This window comes from Chiloscyllium plagiosum, chromosome 42, assembly GCF_004010195.1.
Source record: "Chiloscyllium plagiosum isolate BGI_BamShark_2017 chromosome 42, ASM401019v2, whole genome shotgun sequence".
Taxonomy (NCBI): domain Eukaryota; kingdom Metazoa; phylum Chordata; class Chondrichthyes; order Orectolobiformes; family Hemiscylliidae; genus Chiloscyllium; species Chiloscyllium plagiosum.
This window is the reverse complement of record NC_057751.1, coordinates 11,398,578-11,415,515: the sequence shown is the minus strand read 5'-3', so window position 1 is coordinate 11,415,515 and position 16,938 is coordinate 11,398,578. Positions and strand designations below refer to the sequence as shown.

At 45.6% G+C, this 16,938-nt stretch overlaps 1 protein-coding gene across 1 annotated transcript in view; it reads right to left on the bottom strand.

The window, feature by feature from the left end:
- tacc1 (transforming, acidic coiled-coil containing protein 1) overlaps positions 1-14,978 on the bottom strand; it is a 173,176-nt gene extending 158,198 nt beyond the window's left edge. The window contains exon 1 of the mRNA XM_043681466.1: positions 14,739-14,978. The gene's annotated coding sequence lies outside the window, so the exon portion shown is untranslated. The remainder of the gene's footprint in view (positions 1-14,738) is intronic.
- Positions 14,979-16,938: the final 1,960 nt, after the last annotated feature.

Genomic DNA, 16,938 nt, shown 5'->3' with positions numbered 1-16,938 from the left:
GGGCTTCAGATAGTGGATCACTGGGATACCTTCTGGAGGAGGTAGGACCTATACAAGAAGGATTGGTTGTACCTGAACTGGAGGGGTACCAATATCCTGGGTGGGAGGTTTGCTAGAGCTCTTCGGGAGGGTTTAAACGAGATTGGTGGGGGTGGGAACCTGAGCTATGGATCAGATGATGAAGTAGGTCGTGCACAGCCAGATACAGTGTGCAGGGAGTCTGCGAGGAGGGATAGACACTTGATAGGGCAACGGTGCAGTCAGTGTGATGGATTGAAGTGTGTCCATTTTAATGCAAGAAGTATAAGGATGACAAATGCAAAGTATGGATCAGTACTTGGAACTGTGATGTTGTGGCCATTTCAGAGATTTGGAGATCACAGGGGCAGGAAAGGTTATTGGATGTCTCAGAGCTTAGAAGTTTCAAAGGGAATGGGGAGAGAGGTAAAAGAGGTGGATGAGTGGCATTGCTAGTCAGGGACAGTATCACGGCTGTAGAAAGGGAGGTTGTTGAGGAGTGTTTGTCTACTGAGTCAGTATGGGTGGAAGTCAGAAACAGGAAAACAGCAGTCACTTTATTGGGAGTTTTCCACAGACCTCCCAATAGCAACAGAGACACAGAGGAGCAGATTGGGAGGCAGATTTTGGAAAGGTGCAGAAGTTACAGGGTTGTTGTTGTGGGTGACTTTAACTTCCGCAATATTGACTGGAACCTCCTTAGTGCAAATAGTTTGGGTGGAGCAGTTTTTTATCAGGTGCATCCAGGAAGGATTCCTGACTCAATACATAGATAGGCTGACGAGAGGGGAGGCCATATTGGATTTGGTGCTTGGCAACGAACTAGATCAGGTGTCAGATCTCTTAGTGGGAAAGCGTTTCGGTGATAGTGATCACAAATCACTGACCTTTATAAAACTCAGAGAAGCATATGAGCAAACAGTACGGGAAAGTATTTAACTGGGGGAGGTGGAATTACAATGTTATTAGGCAGGAACTGGGCACCTAAATTGGGAACGGATATTCTCAGGGAAAGCACGACAGAAAAGTGGAGGTTGTTCTTGCTGATAGTGCTGGACCCTGAGGCAAGGAAGGAATGGTAGATTGAAAGAACCTTGGGGGACAAGGGATGTGGAACATCTCGTCAAGAGGAAGCAGGAAGCTTATTCAGGTTGAGGAAGCAAGAATCAAACAGGGTTTTAGAGGTAGCCGGGAAGGAACTGAAGAATGAACTTGGGAGAGCTGGAAGGAGGCATGAAAAAGCCTTAGCAGGTAGGATTAAGGAAAACTCTAAGGCATTCTACGCTTATGTGAGGAACAACAGGATGGCTAGAGTGAGGGTAGGACTGATCAGGGAGAGTGGAGAAAACTTGTGGCTGGAGTAGGAGGAGGTAAGGGAGGTCCTTAATTAATACTTTGCTTTAGGAAAGACTTGTTGAGCCAAATAGACTGTTTCCACACTGGAGGGATTCTATTTTCTTCTGTTCTGTTCTATTCACTACTGAGTGGGACCTTGATGTTTGTGAGGACAGCGTGAACAGGCTGATATCCTTGAAAAAGTTGATGTTAAGAAGGAGAATGTACTGAATTTGAAAAACATAAGGATAAATAAGTCCCCTGGACGAGACAAGAGATCCCCTGGGTTACTACAGGAAGTGAGGGATTGCTGTACCTTTGGCGATGATCTTTGTGTCCCCACAGTCCACTGGAGTAGTGCCCAGATGGCTGGAGGGTGGTAAATCTTATTCCCTTGTTCGAGAAAGGGAATAGGGATAATCCTGGGAATTACAGACCAGTCAGTCTTATTTCTTTGGTGGGCAAATTATTGGAGAGGATTCTGAGAGACATGATTTATGATTACTGGAAAAGCACAGTTTGATTAGAGACAGTCGGCATGGCTTTGTGAGGGGCAGGTCATGCCTCACAAATCTCATTGAATTCTTTGAGGATGTGACAAAACACATTGATGAAGGTAGAGCAGTGGATGTGGTGCACATGAATTTTAGCAAGGCATTTGATAAGGTTCCCCATGGTAGGTTCATTCAGAAAGTAAGGACGCATGGGATACAGGGAAATCTAGCTGCCTGGATACAGAATTGACTGGCACACAGAAGACAGAGGGTGCTGGTAGATGGAAAGTATTCAGCCTAGAGTTCGGTGACCAGTGGTGTTCTGCAAGGATCTGTTCTGGGACCTCTGCTTTTTGTGATTTTTATAAATAACTTGGATGAGTAAGTGGAAGGGTGTGTTAGTATGTTTGCTGATGACACGAAGGTTGGTAGAGTGGTGGATAGTGTGAAGGGCTGTTGTAAGTTGTAATGACACATTGACAGGATGCAGAACTGGGCTGATAAGTGGCAGATGGAATTCAACCTGGAAAAGTGTGAAGTCATTCACTTTGGAAGGTCGAATTTGAATCCAGATTACAGGGTTAAAGGCAGCATTCTTGGCAGTGTGGAGGAACAAAGGGATCTTGGGGTCCCCATCCATACATCCCTCAAAGTTGCCACCAAACCTGATAGGGTTGTTAAAAAGGCGTATGGTGTGTTGGCTTTCATAAGCAGGGGGATTGAGTTAAGAGCCACAAGGTTATGCTGTAGTTCCATAAAGCCCTGGTTTGACCACACTTGGAATATTGTGTTCAGTTCTGGTTGCTTCATTATAGGAAGGATGTGGAAGCTTTCGAGAGAGTGCAGAAGAGATTTACCAGGGTGCTGCTTGGACTGGATGGCATGTCTTATGAAGAAAGGTTGAGGGTGCGAGGGCTTTCCTCATTGGAGTGAAGAAAGATGAGAGGTGACTTGATGGAGGTATACCAGATCATGAGAAGCATAGACAGAGTGGATAGCCAGAAACTTTTTCCCAGGGCAGAAATGGCTATCACAAGGGGACATAATTTTAAGGTGATTGGGGGAAGATGGAGGGGAGATGTCAGAGGTAGGTTCTTTACACAGAGAGTGGTGGGTGTGTGAAATGCACTGCCAGCAGTGGTCGTAGAGTGAGATACATGAGGGACATTTAAGCGACTCTTGGATAGGCACATGGAAGATAGTACAATGAAGGGGAGGTGGGTTAGTTTGATCTTAGGGTAGGATAAAACGTCAGCACAACATGGAGGGCTGAAGGGCCTGTTCTGTGCTATACTGTTCAATGTTCTATGTAAACCACCACCATCATCATTCACTCTCTTCACCAGAGAGCATCAGTAGTGTGTATAATCTACAAGAGGCACTGCAGAAATTCAACTGGGCTCCACCAACAGCACTTTCCAAGCCCATGACTTCCACTCATGACAACTTTCCAAAGCTACAACATAATAGCGGCAAAAGTGGGAGAGGGAATGAATACATTAGCTTTCAGCAGAGGGAAGGTACCTGGGAAAGGCAAGGATTTGAAGGCCAACACATCATCTTGACCTGATGGCTTGTATCCTAGAACATGAGTCATAGTAGCTGCAGAGATATTGGATTCAGTTTTAGTCATCTTCCACGAATCCTCAGATTCTGGTAAAGTTCCAGAGCAATGGAAAATTGGCAATAAAATTCCCTTGTTCAAAAAAAGGAGGAATACAAAAAAAAAGTTAACTATCGGCCAGCTAGCTTTACGTCTATCACTGGGAAAATGTTAGACTAATATAACGGATGTAACGGAGGAGCATTTAGATGTTGATAATGTGATTAGAGTTGGGATGTCTTCATGAAGGGGAAATCATACCTGACAAATTTCCTGGAATTTCTTGGCAAGGTAACAATCAGGATAGATAAAGGGGAAGCAGTAACTGCAATATATTTTGATTTGCCAAAGACAATTAATATGGTCTCATACAGTTGGTGACTTACCATGGTAGGAGCCCATGGTGTTGGGGATCGGACAAAGGATTAACTAACGAATAGAAGGGGATGTTTTCAGGAAGGCAACCTGGAAGTAATGGAATGCCACAGGGATTAGTACTGGGGCCACAGTTATTTACAATGTATATTTATGACTTGGATGGAGACTGTGAATTCTATAGCCACGTTTGCACCTGACATAAAAATAGGTGGGAAGGTAAGTGGTGAAGCTGACACAGAGAAACTGAATTGGGGAAAGAGACAGGTTAAGTGAGTGGGCAAAGACTCTATATATAATGTGGGAAAATGCGAGGTCATGTGTTTAGGCTGGAAGAGCTGAATATGATTTAAATGGAGCAAGAGAAAAGAAAGCCGCAATATCAAAGGATTTTGGGGTTCTTCTGCATGACTCACAAAAGGCTGGCATTCAAATTCAGCAGGTAATATGGAAGGCAAAAGGAATATGAATTTTAAGAGAATGGGGTATAGAAGAGAGGAGGTTTTGCAAAAAAAAACTACACAGGGTTCTCGACTGGAATACTGTGAACAGTTTTGATCGCCTTATCTGAGGAAAGACACACTGGCATGGGAGGTGATCCGGTGAATATTCATTTGGTGGATCATGCATGGAGAAGGATTATCTTGTGAGTAGGTTGGGCCTGTCATCATTAGAAGATGGAATAATGAGATGCAACTTTATTGAAACATAAAAGTTCCTCAGGGGACTTGACAGGGCAGATACAGAAAAGATGTTTGATCTCGTGGGAGAGTCTTGGACCAGACAGCATCATCTTAAAGGAACAGCTCACTCATTTAAGAAAAATGAGGATGGAATTCTTCTCCCAGAGAGTAGGTAGTCTGTGGAATTCTTAACCACAGAGGGCTTTCGAGATTTGATCTTTATATGCAATTAGGGCCATGATAAACATGAAGGGAATCAAGAGTTATGGATGGAAGGCAGGAAAGTAGATTCAAGGATTCATCAGATCAGTCATAACCTTACCCAATAGCTGAGTAGAATTGAAGGGCTGAATGGACCATTTCTGCTATTATATCTTCTGCTGTTATAAACAAATATGTATTTGCACTGTGAAAGAAACATAGAAACATAGAAAAATACAGCATAGTACAGGCCCTTTGGCCCTCGATGTTGCGCCAATCCAAGCCCACCTAACCTACACTAGCCCACTATCCTCCATATGCCTATCCAATGCCCGTTTAATTGCCCATAAAGTGGGAGAGTCCACCACTGCTACTGGCAGGGCATTCCATGAACTCACGACTCGCTTGCACTGTGAAAGAAACATAGAAACATAGAAAAATACAGCATAGTACAGGCCCTTTGGCCCTCGATGTTGCGCCAATCCAAGCCCACCTAACCTACACTAGCCCACTATCCTCCATATGCCTATCCAATGCCCGTTTAATTGCCCATAAAGTGGGAGAGTCCACCACTGCTACTGGCAGGGCATTCCATGAACTCACGACTCGCTGAGTAAAGAATCTACCCCTAACATCTGTCCAAAACCTACCACCCCTTAATTTAAAGCTATGCCCACTCCTTGCCACAGAGTGCTGTAGAGACAGAGTTCTTGTGTATGTTTAAACTGAGATAGATTCTTGATCAGTTGGAGAATCAAGCGCTACAGGGAAAGGGGCAAGGAAGTGGAATGAGGACTGTTGGATCAGCCACGTATCAAGGAATGTTGGACCAGCAGGCTCGAGTGGCTGGAAGGTATGCTCCTGGCTCTATTTCTTATAGTCTTAATACATTCTCCTAGAAACAGAGATTGTTGAAGACGGTTAAGGGAATAGGTTTCCTCAATGTAAAGGTTGTTGTTTATGAAAACATCCAGACGAGAGATATTTCATTGTAAATCTGCAAAAACTTTTAATGGAAGACTGAGAAAATCTTGGTAGCGTGAGTGCTCGTGGGAAAAAAAGCATCGCAGCTTATGAGACTGGAACAGTTAAATGAAACATGCAGATCTGGTAGTGAAGGAAAATTACCTCAAGTTTTGAATAACTAGAACGTTTTTAGATTGATTCACTCATGGAACATGGGTGTTGCTGGCTAGCTGGCATTTATTGCCTGTCCATTGTTGCCCTGTGAGAAGGTGGGAGTCAGCTGCCTTTCTGAGCCATTGCAGCCCATGGACAGTAAGGAGACCCACAATGCTATTAGGGAGGGAATTCCAGGATTTTGACCCAGTGACAGTAAAGAAGAATGACACATTTCTAAATCAGGATGGTGACTGGCTTGGAGACACTTGCAGGTGGTGGTGTTCTGATGTATCTGCTGTCCTGGTCCTTCTAGATGGAAGTGGCTCTGGATTTGGAAGGGGCTAAGGATCTTTCATGAATTTCTGCAGTGTATTTTGTAGATATACACACTATCACTACTAAATGTCGATGGTGAACAAAGTGGGTGCAGTGCCAATCAAGTGTGCTGCTTTGTCCTGGATGATGTGAAGCTTTTTGAGTGCTACTGGAGCTGTACTTTTACAGTAAAGTGGGGAGTACTCCATCACACCTGTGCCATGTAGATCATGGACAGGGTTTAGGGAGTCAAGAGTTGATTTATTCAATGCAGTATTCCGAGCCTCTGAGCTACTCGTGCAGTCACTGTGTTTATATAGAATCCCTACTATTTGGAAAGAGGCCCTTTAGCCCAACATGTCCAACACCATCCCCCGAAGAGCATCCCACCAAAAAACATCTCCCTACCTTGTCCCTGCAACCCCCACGGCTAATCGCCAAACCTACACATCCCCAGACAATGGACAATTTAGCATGGCTAATGGCTAATCCATCTAACCTGCACATCTTTGGACAGAGAAAGGAAACCACAGCACCTGGAGGAAACCCTTGCAGACATGGGAGAATGTACAAACTCCACATAGACATTTGCCCAAAGCTGGAAATGAACCCAAGCCCCCTGTGCTGTGAGGCAGCAGTGCTAAGCACTGAGCTACCGTGCCACCCCAGGTGGTGCGTCCAGATGAGTTGCTGGTCAATGGTAACCTCCAGGATATTGAGAGTGGCGGATTCAATGATGGTAACACACTGAATAATTAAAGGTTGTGGTCATAATGTCTCTTAGTGTTGCTTGCTGGAAGAAGTCCGGCTCTGAATTGATGAGATGGGCTTCAAACACTGTGGCACATCTGGGAGGAGGAGAGTTCCCTGGAAGCTTTGTTTCAGGATACAGTCGCATCTGGTAGATTAATTATTTCAAATTTGGTAAGTAGGGTGTCACTGCAAGTGAGGCAGGTCGAGGGATTCTGCATTCAGGAACAGAGGAGCCTCAGCTCTTGACCTTGTCCAACAGGTACGAGGTATTTGCTCCCTGTGTGAATGAGGAAAAGGGCTGCAGGGAGAATGAATCAATTGACCACTGCACCATGGGACGGGAGGCCATTTAAGAAGCAGGAGCAAAAAGACAAGTGGTAGTTGTAAGGGATTCTATAATTAGGGGGATAGATAGTATCCTTTGTAAGCAGGATCGAGAGTCCTGCATGGTGTGTCGCTTGCCCGCTGCCAGGGTAAGGAATGTCTCTGACCAGCTTGAAAAAAGATTGGAGAGGGAGGGGGAGGATCCAGTTGTTGTAGTCCATGCCAGCCCAGAACGAAATCCAGTATGGCCTCACCTCTTGTTGGCTTGTCTACATATTGTGTCAGGAAACCCTCCTTCACACATTGGACAAACACCGACCCATCTAACGAACTCGAGCTATAGCTTTCCCAGTCAATATCTGGAAAGTTAAAGTCCCCCATAACAACCACCCTATTACTTTCACTCTTCTCCTGAATCATCCTCGCAATCCTTTCTTCTACATCTCTAGGACTATTAGGAGGCCTGTAGAAAACTCCTAACAGGGTGACCTCACCTTTCCTATTCCTAACCTCAGCCCAAACTACCTCAGATGGCGAGTCTTCATCCATCGTCCTTTCCACCTGGGAGCTGGGAGAGGCAAATAATAAAGGACAAAAACCAGATCAACTGGGGAAAGATAAATCGATAAAGTTTCTCTCCCATCCATCCCTGAGCCAAAGCTCATCCTAAAGATCTCTGCAGTGCCTTTTTTCCCCTGGTACAATGAGCAGTACTTCCAGAATTCAGTGAATCTTTGATCGATGTATGAATTGATGTTTGTCCCAAAACCCAAGGTTACTCTGCAAATTTCAACACATTGTATCCTATCTCTGAACTGGACCTGCTGTCGAAGAGCTGAAAATTTTGATTCCCTGATCCTTCCAAACCTATTCAATTGAAGGAGACTGAGACACAGTCTATTCCTCTGTGAGGCTACAAGTTCAGGAAAGTAATCCAGACATTGGAGTTTCTCAAACCAAAGCAAAATCTAAAAGCCAAAAATGTGAAGGCAGGAAATCTTTTCCTGTTTGTGGCATTATAAAACAATCAGCATGATTTAGTTAGCGCCAGGTTCAGTGCACTGTTCCAGTTGTAATCAAGGTACTGAGGGGGACAATGAGGATGACCACAATGAGTTTGAAGAGAAAGATTCAGTTTTGTTCAATGGCCTGTGCAGAATGAAAGAAAATGAGTGACTGTGCCATACATTAAGGTCACGGACGTGCTTCAGAATATTTCAATTAACTCAAGTAATGAACTAACAGGGTGTGGTACTGGTTTGTGGACTTTCTTTTCTCTTGATCCAAAAGATGTCAGCAAATGCTATTCCCTCCAGATGGAAAATTACCGAGTCACTCCTGCAGCCACCAGCTTGTTCCCCAGGTTGTTCCTGGTACCTGTCCGATGCCAAGAGACTACTCATAATTAACAAGAAAACAGAAGGTCTTTTGGAACTTGTGTCTGGAATTCTATGTGATCAAAACCTGAATGTTGTACTGCACCAGCAATAACAGGCTTGTTCAGACACTGAACACCCGAGTGAGGGTGACACAACTTTCTGCTGCTGACCAGGTCTCCCTGCAATTTGAGACAGCTTCTTATATCCTGTTGCAGAGTGACACATCTGGACAGGGCCCCACACTCAAACAGCATTAATGTGCTGGTTGGTGTGCACAGGAAATTTGGCGAGTGAAGCAGAAACTGCAGCCCACCAAAATTTTCCTTTCGCATCTGACTCAAATATTTGAACACTCCAAGGCACATGGAATTTATGACACGGAAACAGGCCATTCAGCCCAACTGTCACATGTTGGTATTTGGATTCAGCACAAGCATCCCCCCACCCTTTATTCTTTATGTGCTGCCAGCATTATCAGCTGCTGATGCTTCCTCTCTCATGTATCTATCTTTTATCTTAGCCTGCTGGACACACTTTCCTCATTCCTGAAGAAGGGCTCATGCCCGAAACGTCGATTCTCCTGCTCCTTGGATGCTGCCTGACCTGCTGCGCTTTTCCAGCAACACATTTTCAGCGCTGTTGTTGAAAGGTGCAAGGGTCTGAAAGGATTAATACTGAGGCATGCCATAAGCACAAAACATGACAATGATGTCTGAAGATGTGGATAGATGTTGGGCGGCATGGTGGCACAGTGGTTAGCACTGCTGCCTCACAGCGCCAGAAAGGGTCTGAAAGGATTAATACTGAGGCATGCCATAAGCACAAAACATGACAATGATGTCTGAAGATGTGGATAGAAAACAGCTGAGGATCACACAGCAGTAAGACCTAACATCCAGGTCCTCCTCAAAGCACTTGTAGCAATGGTTTACATATCAAAATGACCAGGGACAAGTTGTGAACATACAATGAACGAACTGAAAAATGTGTTGCTGGAAAAGTGCAGCAGGTCAGGCAGCATTCAAGGAGCAGGAGAATCGACGTTTCGGGCATAAGCCCTTCTTCAGGAATCATGCCCGAAACATCAATTCTCCTGCTCCTTGGATGCTGCCTGACCTGCTGCGCTTTTCCAGCAACACATTTTTCAGCTCTGATCTCCAGCACCTGCTGTCCTCACTTTCCCATACAATGAATGAACTCTTATTCAATACAGCAGCCTCTTCCAGTTCGACCAGGAAGTGGTTTTCCTTGGCCACAGTGGAAATCACTTGACTTAAAGAGACAGTAAAGGTACCACGTGGAGTGATGTAGCCTCAGTTTGGCCGCACATCCCCAATGAGACTGTGTCATTGCAGCTTAGAAGAATAAAAGATAACTTTGTTGAAACATCTCAGATTCAGAGAGAACATGATAAAGGATGGTTCTCCTTCTGATAAAAACTAAAACTAGGGGCACAGTTTAAAATAAAGGCTTTCCCATTTAGGTGAGTGATGAGGGAGAAATCTTTCACTCTGGAGATTGTGAGTCATTGGAAATCTCTTCCCAAGAAAGCTGTGGAGGTGGGTTCATTGAATACTTCCAAACTGCAGGTATACAGATTCTTCACTGACAAGGGAGTCAATAGCTCGGGGACATTGGTAGGCTTGTGGAGGTGGAGCCACAATTCGACCAGCTATGACAAGACCATAAGATGGCCATTCAGCCCATCAAGTCTATTTGGCCATTTAGATTACTTACAGTGTGGAAACAGGCCCTTCGGCCCAACAAGTCCACACCGACCCGCCGACCATCCTCCTGCCTTCTCCCCGTAACCTTTGAACCCCTCACTCATCGAGAACCGACCGATCTCCGTCTGAAATATACTCCATGACTTTGGTCTTGGTCTGCACAGCCCTCTGCAGCAATGAGTCCCACAGATTCCCCACCCTCTGGCTGAAGAAATTCCTCCTCATCTCAGTCCTACAGGATCCTCCCTTCACTCTGCCCTTGGATCCGATTCTTCCATCTTGGAGGAAACATCTTCTCCGCATCCACTTCATCCAGGCCTCTCTGGATCCTGTACGTTTCAATCAGATTCCACTCCCCCCCCCCCCCCCCCCCCCTTCTAAACTCCATTGAGTACAGACCCAGAGTCTTCAACCCAGGATCATTCTTGTATACCTGCTCAGATCCCCTCCAATGTCAGCATGTTCTTCCTTTGATACGAGGCTGACAACTGCTCAAAATATTCCAAACACAGACTGACCAGACCTTTATACAGCTTCAGCAGGCGATCTCTGCTCTTGTAGTCTCACCTTTTCAAAATGAATGCTAACATTGCATTTGCCTCCTTAACTGCCACTGAACCTGCAAGTTAACCTTCAAAGAATCCTGAATTAAGACTAAGACTTCTAAGTCCCTTCATACTTCACACTTCTGAAGCCTTTCCCCGATGCCTCTATTCTTCCTACCAAAGTGCCTAACCTCATACTTTCCAACGTTGTAATCCATCTGCCACGGCTTTGCCCCCTCTCCTAGCCTGTCCAAGTTCTTGTGCAGCCTCCCTGCTTCCTCAGTGCCACCTGTCTCCTAGCTATCTTTGTGCCATCTGTAAACTTAGCAACAATGCCCTCAGTTCCTTCATCCAGATTATTAATGTGTAATTATGAATAATTGTGGTGCCAACACTGATCCCTGTGGATCTCCACTGGTCACTGGCTGCCATCCTGAAAAAAACTCTTTGTCCCCATTCTCAGCCTTCTTTCAGTCAGCCAATCCTCTATCCATGCCAGTCCCTTGCCCCAAACACCACAGCGCCTCATCTTATTTAGCAATCTCATACATGGTACTTTGTCAAAGATCTTCTGCCAAATCCAATTAGATCACATCCACTGGCTCTACTTTGTCTAACCAGCTGATTACCTCCTCAAAGAATTCGAACAGGTTTGTCAGACGTGACCTCCCCTTGACAAAGCCATGTTGACTCAGTCCTATGTTACAATGCACTTCCAAGTTCTCAGCGACTAGATGTAGTCCTTTGGACTAAGGGGATCAGTGGGTATAGGGAAAAAGTGGGGTGAGAGATGGATGATTAGCCACAGTCATATTGAATGGTGGGCCAGGCTTAAAGGAGCGAATGGTCTCCCCTTGCTCCTTTTCTCTATGCTTCTATGTTTATACTCCAGTCAGCTCAGGGTGGAGGGGAGGGGTATAATGTGTGATTTGTAGGCACTGATAACAAGACAGCATTTTACATGGCAGGTTTCCTTTGCACTTGTTGGATGTTTACTGCTTCTTTGACTTTGTCAGGAGTACGACATGGCTTAAAATCCAGAGTCTCAGAGCTGGTGACGTAACAATGATGCAAGGTGAGAGAAAGAGAGAGGAGGTCTCCTGTAGGGAATATTCAAAACCTATGTAGAACTCTTAACTGGGCAAATGAACTGGCTGTCAACACAAGGTCTTTGGTGCAATTGTCCTGGACTGCAGTCATGTGACAATCAGATCCACTACACTCTAACAAAAAGGTGAAACATCCCATTGTCAACCAAATTGTTCCATCAACAGCTCTTAAGACCATAAGACCAGAAGATATTGGAACAGAAATTAGGCCATTCAGCCCATCGAGTTTGCTCCACCATTGAATCAGGGCTGATAAGTTTCTCATCCTCATTTTCCCACTTTCTCCTTGTGACCCTTGATCCCTTTTACAATCAAGAACGTATCTATCTCTGTCTTAAATATACTCAGTGACCTGGCCTCCACAGCCTTCTGTAGCAGTGAATTCCATAGATTCATCACTCTCTGGTTGAAGAAGTTTCTCCTTATCTCCGTTCTTCCCTTTACTCTAAGGTTGCGCCCTCGGGTCCTAGTGTCTCCAGCCAATGCAAACATCTTTGCAACATCCACTCTGTCCAGGCCATTCAGTATTCTTTAAATTTCAAATTAGATCCCCCCATCCCTCGAAACTTCATTGAGTCTCACCTTCTTACATGTCCACACTCACCCTGCCCTGTATCTGTCTGTCCCCTTCTCCCTCATGCACTCTGATGTTTCATCTTAAAGGAATCACTGTGGTCAGACATGGCAGCAAGTTCCATCATCACGTCGGTACCTGTGTCAGGAAATTCTTCCTTCATTCTTCACCCCATCTGTTAGTAGCTGTCTCATCCTGCTGGCCTTTTGTTGCAGACTCCCCAGCAGGGGAATATGTTGAGAAGAGAGAGAGTGACAGACTTGTTTTGACTGTCAGCTGACACCTCTCCGTGACTGCACCTGTCTCATGCTGTAGTATAGAGAATGCTGGCCCTACCACCCATGCAACCAAGCTCAGTCTCAGGTGTCCTTGTAGAGGGCTCACTGACTCTCTCCTGCTGCTCTCCTGCCTCAGAAATGATTCCACAATGTGGCAGGTTGTGAATTCTCAGCTGTTGAGTTGATTCAACACTAAAGAGTGATGGGTTGGAGGGTTTGAGCTATAGGGAGAGTCTTAACAGGCTGGGGCTGTTTTCCCTGGAGCGCCGGAGGCTGAGGGGTGACCCCATTGAGAATTATAAAATCATGAGGGGCATGGATAGGGTGAATAACGAATGTCTTTTTCCCACAGTAAGGGAGTCTAAAACTAGGGGGGCATAAGTTTAAGGTGGGAGGGAAAACATTTAATAGGGATCTAAGGGGCAACTTTTTCACGCAGAGGGTGGTGTGTGTATGGAATGAGCTGCCAGAGGAAGTGGTGGAGACTGGTATAATTGTTTTTGAATAGGAAGGGCTTAGAGGGCCGGGTGGTGGCAGGTGGGACTAAATTATTTCAGGATATCTGGTTGGCATGGATGGTTTGTTTCCATGTTGTACATCTCCATGACTCTATAACAATGGAATTGAGAGTCATGGGGAAAAGGACAGGACAATGGGATAGATGGACTTATTGAACGGTGAAGCAGGTCAAGGAGCTGGACAGTTCATTTTGTCTCCTACTTTTTCGGCTCTTCTGTTCCAAAGATAACTGTATACCCAGCAGTCCAACAAGAAAAATGTATTCATAATCTATACTATGGTTGAACCTGGGAGCTGGGGTGATGAATACTGCAAGTGTTTATTGACATTGCATCAAATATCCTCTTTACGTTCTCACATAGAGGAGTCTAACCACATACAAGGCGAGAACGTCCCTCTGCAGGAAAGAACATCCTTCTCACTGCATCATCAATGACCCAATACGGCCAGGAATAATGAAGCTGTGATTGTAGAGTTAGTTGGTCTGTCTCACTATCTTTGCAACATTTATCTTTACTTTATAAGCGTAAAGTGGCAATGGGCAGGACTGACCCTCGAGGTAATGAGATTACAATGCACACAGAATGTCACATGCAGCCAAAGTAACAAGCTGCTAAAGCAAGAGACAAGTTCACTGCTGCTGAAGTTCAGCATAAGACCACAGGCAGCAGGAATTAGGCCATTCAGCCCATCGACTCCACCCTGCCATTCCATCATGGCTGTTCAGTTTCTCAACCCCATTCTCCCACTTTCTCCCCATATCACATCTTTGCAAAGGTTCCCTTTCTCACCCAGTGCAGTTCACACATCAGAGGACAACAGTGATAACAACAAAGACTTGCATTTGTGTAGTGCTTTTCACAGCCTCAGGGCATCCCAGGGTGCTTTCCACAGCATTTAAGCTGACTGAACGCTTCCAAAGTGCAGTCACTCACTGCTGCACCCAAGTACAGAACAGCAGAGGTCAGGAATACGTAAACCCACTCAAACAATAAACGGAATTCTGGCACCTGCCAATCTGAATCTGCAATTGCCAAACATGGAATGTGTGTTTAAAAAGAAACAGAAATCAGCAAGGCCTGTGACCTGCACGGGGTTTGTGGGAGCAGGCTGATGCAAGGCCACTGGAACAAACATCGGTGAGGCAATTCCTGAGGAAATAGCTTTCACATTCTGTGTGGGGACTTTCAGGGAAATCACAACGGGAGGCGGCCGACTCATTTCTGAGCCAGAACTCTCCAGCTGAGCACTGGCAGCTTCCCTGGCTGGAGTCAGCCCTGACCTCGCTCTTTCTAAATGCTGTCAAACCTGTCCAGAGAGACCAGCAAGGTTAGGCCACTGTGGCTCAGGACTGAAACAGGAAGGGCAGCACCACTCTGCTTACCTTTGCTCATTGGGCTGGGACACTCCTCCGAAGACAGTGGGGCAACAATACGACTCTCCTTCAACGTGGAAGACAGAGCAAGCTGACTCTTGAATTAATGAGCTCCTGGGAAGAGGAAGAGAGGGAGGAGTTTTCCCACCTCCCTCCCTCCTGACTTTTGGAATTCTACTGACGGGAAAAGGATGTGTTGTCACATTTTGGCTTTCTCTGTTGCAGCTCACAAGGCGAGGAGAGAGGAGAAATCCCCTCAGGCTCAGCAGGCTGAGATCTATTTTCCTTTGTCAGTTCCAGGCTCAACTATGTAGTGACTCCACCAGTATGGCAGGAAGGGCTGTGGAGAACTCCCTCTCAGATTTATAACTGGGTGAGCTCCTCCCAGTTCTCCAGATGCTGGCTTTGCCAGAGAGAAAGCAGCAGCTCTGTCTGAGCGGCAAAAGGAAGCTTTTGTGATGATCCCTGTTGTTTCCAATGTGTTATACGGTCACAAATCTTAGACAGAAAAGTGTTAGATTAGATTCCTAACAGTGTGGAAACAGACCCTTCAGCCCAACAAGCCCACACTGACCCTCCAAAGAGTAACCCACCCAGACCCATTTCGCCCTGACTAATGCACCTTCCTCTTCATGTACCCATCCAGATGCCTTTTAAATGTTGCAATTGTACCAGCCTCCACCACTTCCTCTGGCAGCTCATTCCATACACACACCACCCTTTGTGTGAAAAAGTTAAAAATCACATCACACCAGGGTGATAGTCCAACAGGTTTCTTTGAAATCACAAGCTTTTGGAGCGCTGCTCCTTCATCAAGTTGATTTCGGCTCCGAAAGCTTGTGATTTCAAATGAACCTGTAACCTGGTGTTGTGTGACTTCTGGACAGACTACTCGCGTGTGAGAGTTGATCTTTCACTGCACCTTGCCTCGGGCTGAAACTGCCTTCTGCATTCACTTCTGTTACCCTGATGTACCTGTGTAAGGTGCGATTTGTCAGGTTATCATGCAAAGACAACACTTTTCACTGTATCTCGGGACATGTGACGATAATAAATCAAATCAAATCAAATCAAAACTCTTGTGGAACAGCAGTCCAGTCCCTACACACGGACCAGGAGGTCTGAGTTTAATCCCCACTTGCTCCAGAGGTGTGTCATAATATCTCTCTGAACAGATTGATTAGAAAAACAGGTTAAAATTTGGAAAATGGAATCCTGCGATTTCTCCTGACCACGTGCCCGCCCCCTCACCTTCAATGGTTTGTGTTGCCTATGATGGGCTTTGCTTGTAAGTATTCAATTGGCTCCATCAGCAATCGTGATGGTGATGACGACTTATTTAAAAGAAAGCTAAAAGAAAGTCACCAAGAATTTGGTGGTGGGAATATTGCAGACACTGGTGATGTCCTTGGATGCTGAAATCAGTATTCCGCAGGGGACCTGCTAACCGTCTCAGTAAAATTGAATCTTTTACATTAATCTTGAAAAGAAAGAATGCTGGGGGCGAACTGGACAGGCTGGGGAGATGTGCAAACAGCACCTGTCTGTGGAATGAGAAAAAGAATCCTGCAGTTACAGGCGATTGTCACTAGATGGCAGGCATGTCCCATTGTATCTGAGACTTTGCGTATTCCCACTTGCAGGATGCATTTGACATTAGTTTATTATCATAAAATCCCACCTCAAAACGTTACACTGTGAAATAGTAACAAGACAAATGCAGATAAAGTGTGTTTTATTCATGTTTTCACGTCAACAGACGTTTACTCACTGAGACCAGGTGAGAGGGATCAAGAGATCTCTCACTGCTCAGTTTGCCACAGCTGGCAGGAGCTTGGGGAGAGAGAGGGAGGGAGACAGGAAGGGCATGGGGAGAGAAAGAGAGCAGGAACATGGTGAGGAATGAAGAGAGAGGGAGAGCTAGGGGTGGGAGAGAAAGAGAGAGAGTTTGACGAGAGAGGGTTTGTGGGTGAGGGCCATTCCTCAAGAAGGGCTCATGCCCGAAACGTCGATTCTCCTATTCCTTGGATGCTGCCTGACCTGCTGCGCTTTTCCAGCAACACATTTTCAGCTCTGATCTCCAGCATCTGCAGTCCTCATTTTCTCCGAGAAGGCTATAGAGAGACAGGAAGAGCATCGGGAGAAAAGAGAGCAGGAATATTGGAGTGGGAGCGAGAAAGATGGAGATGAAGAGCGTGGGGGGGGGGGA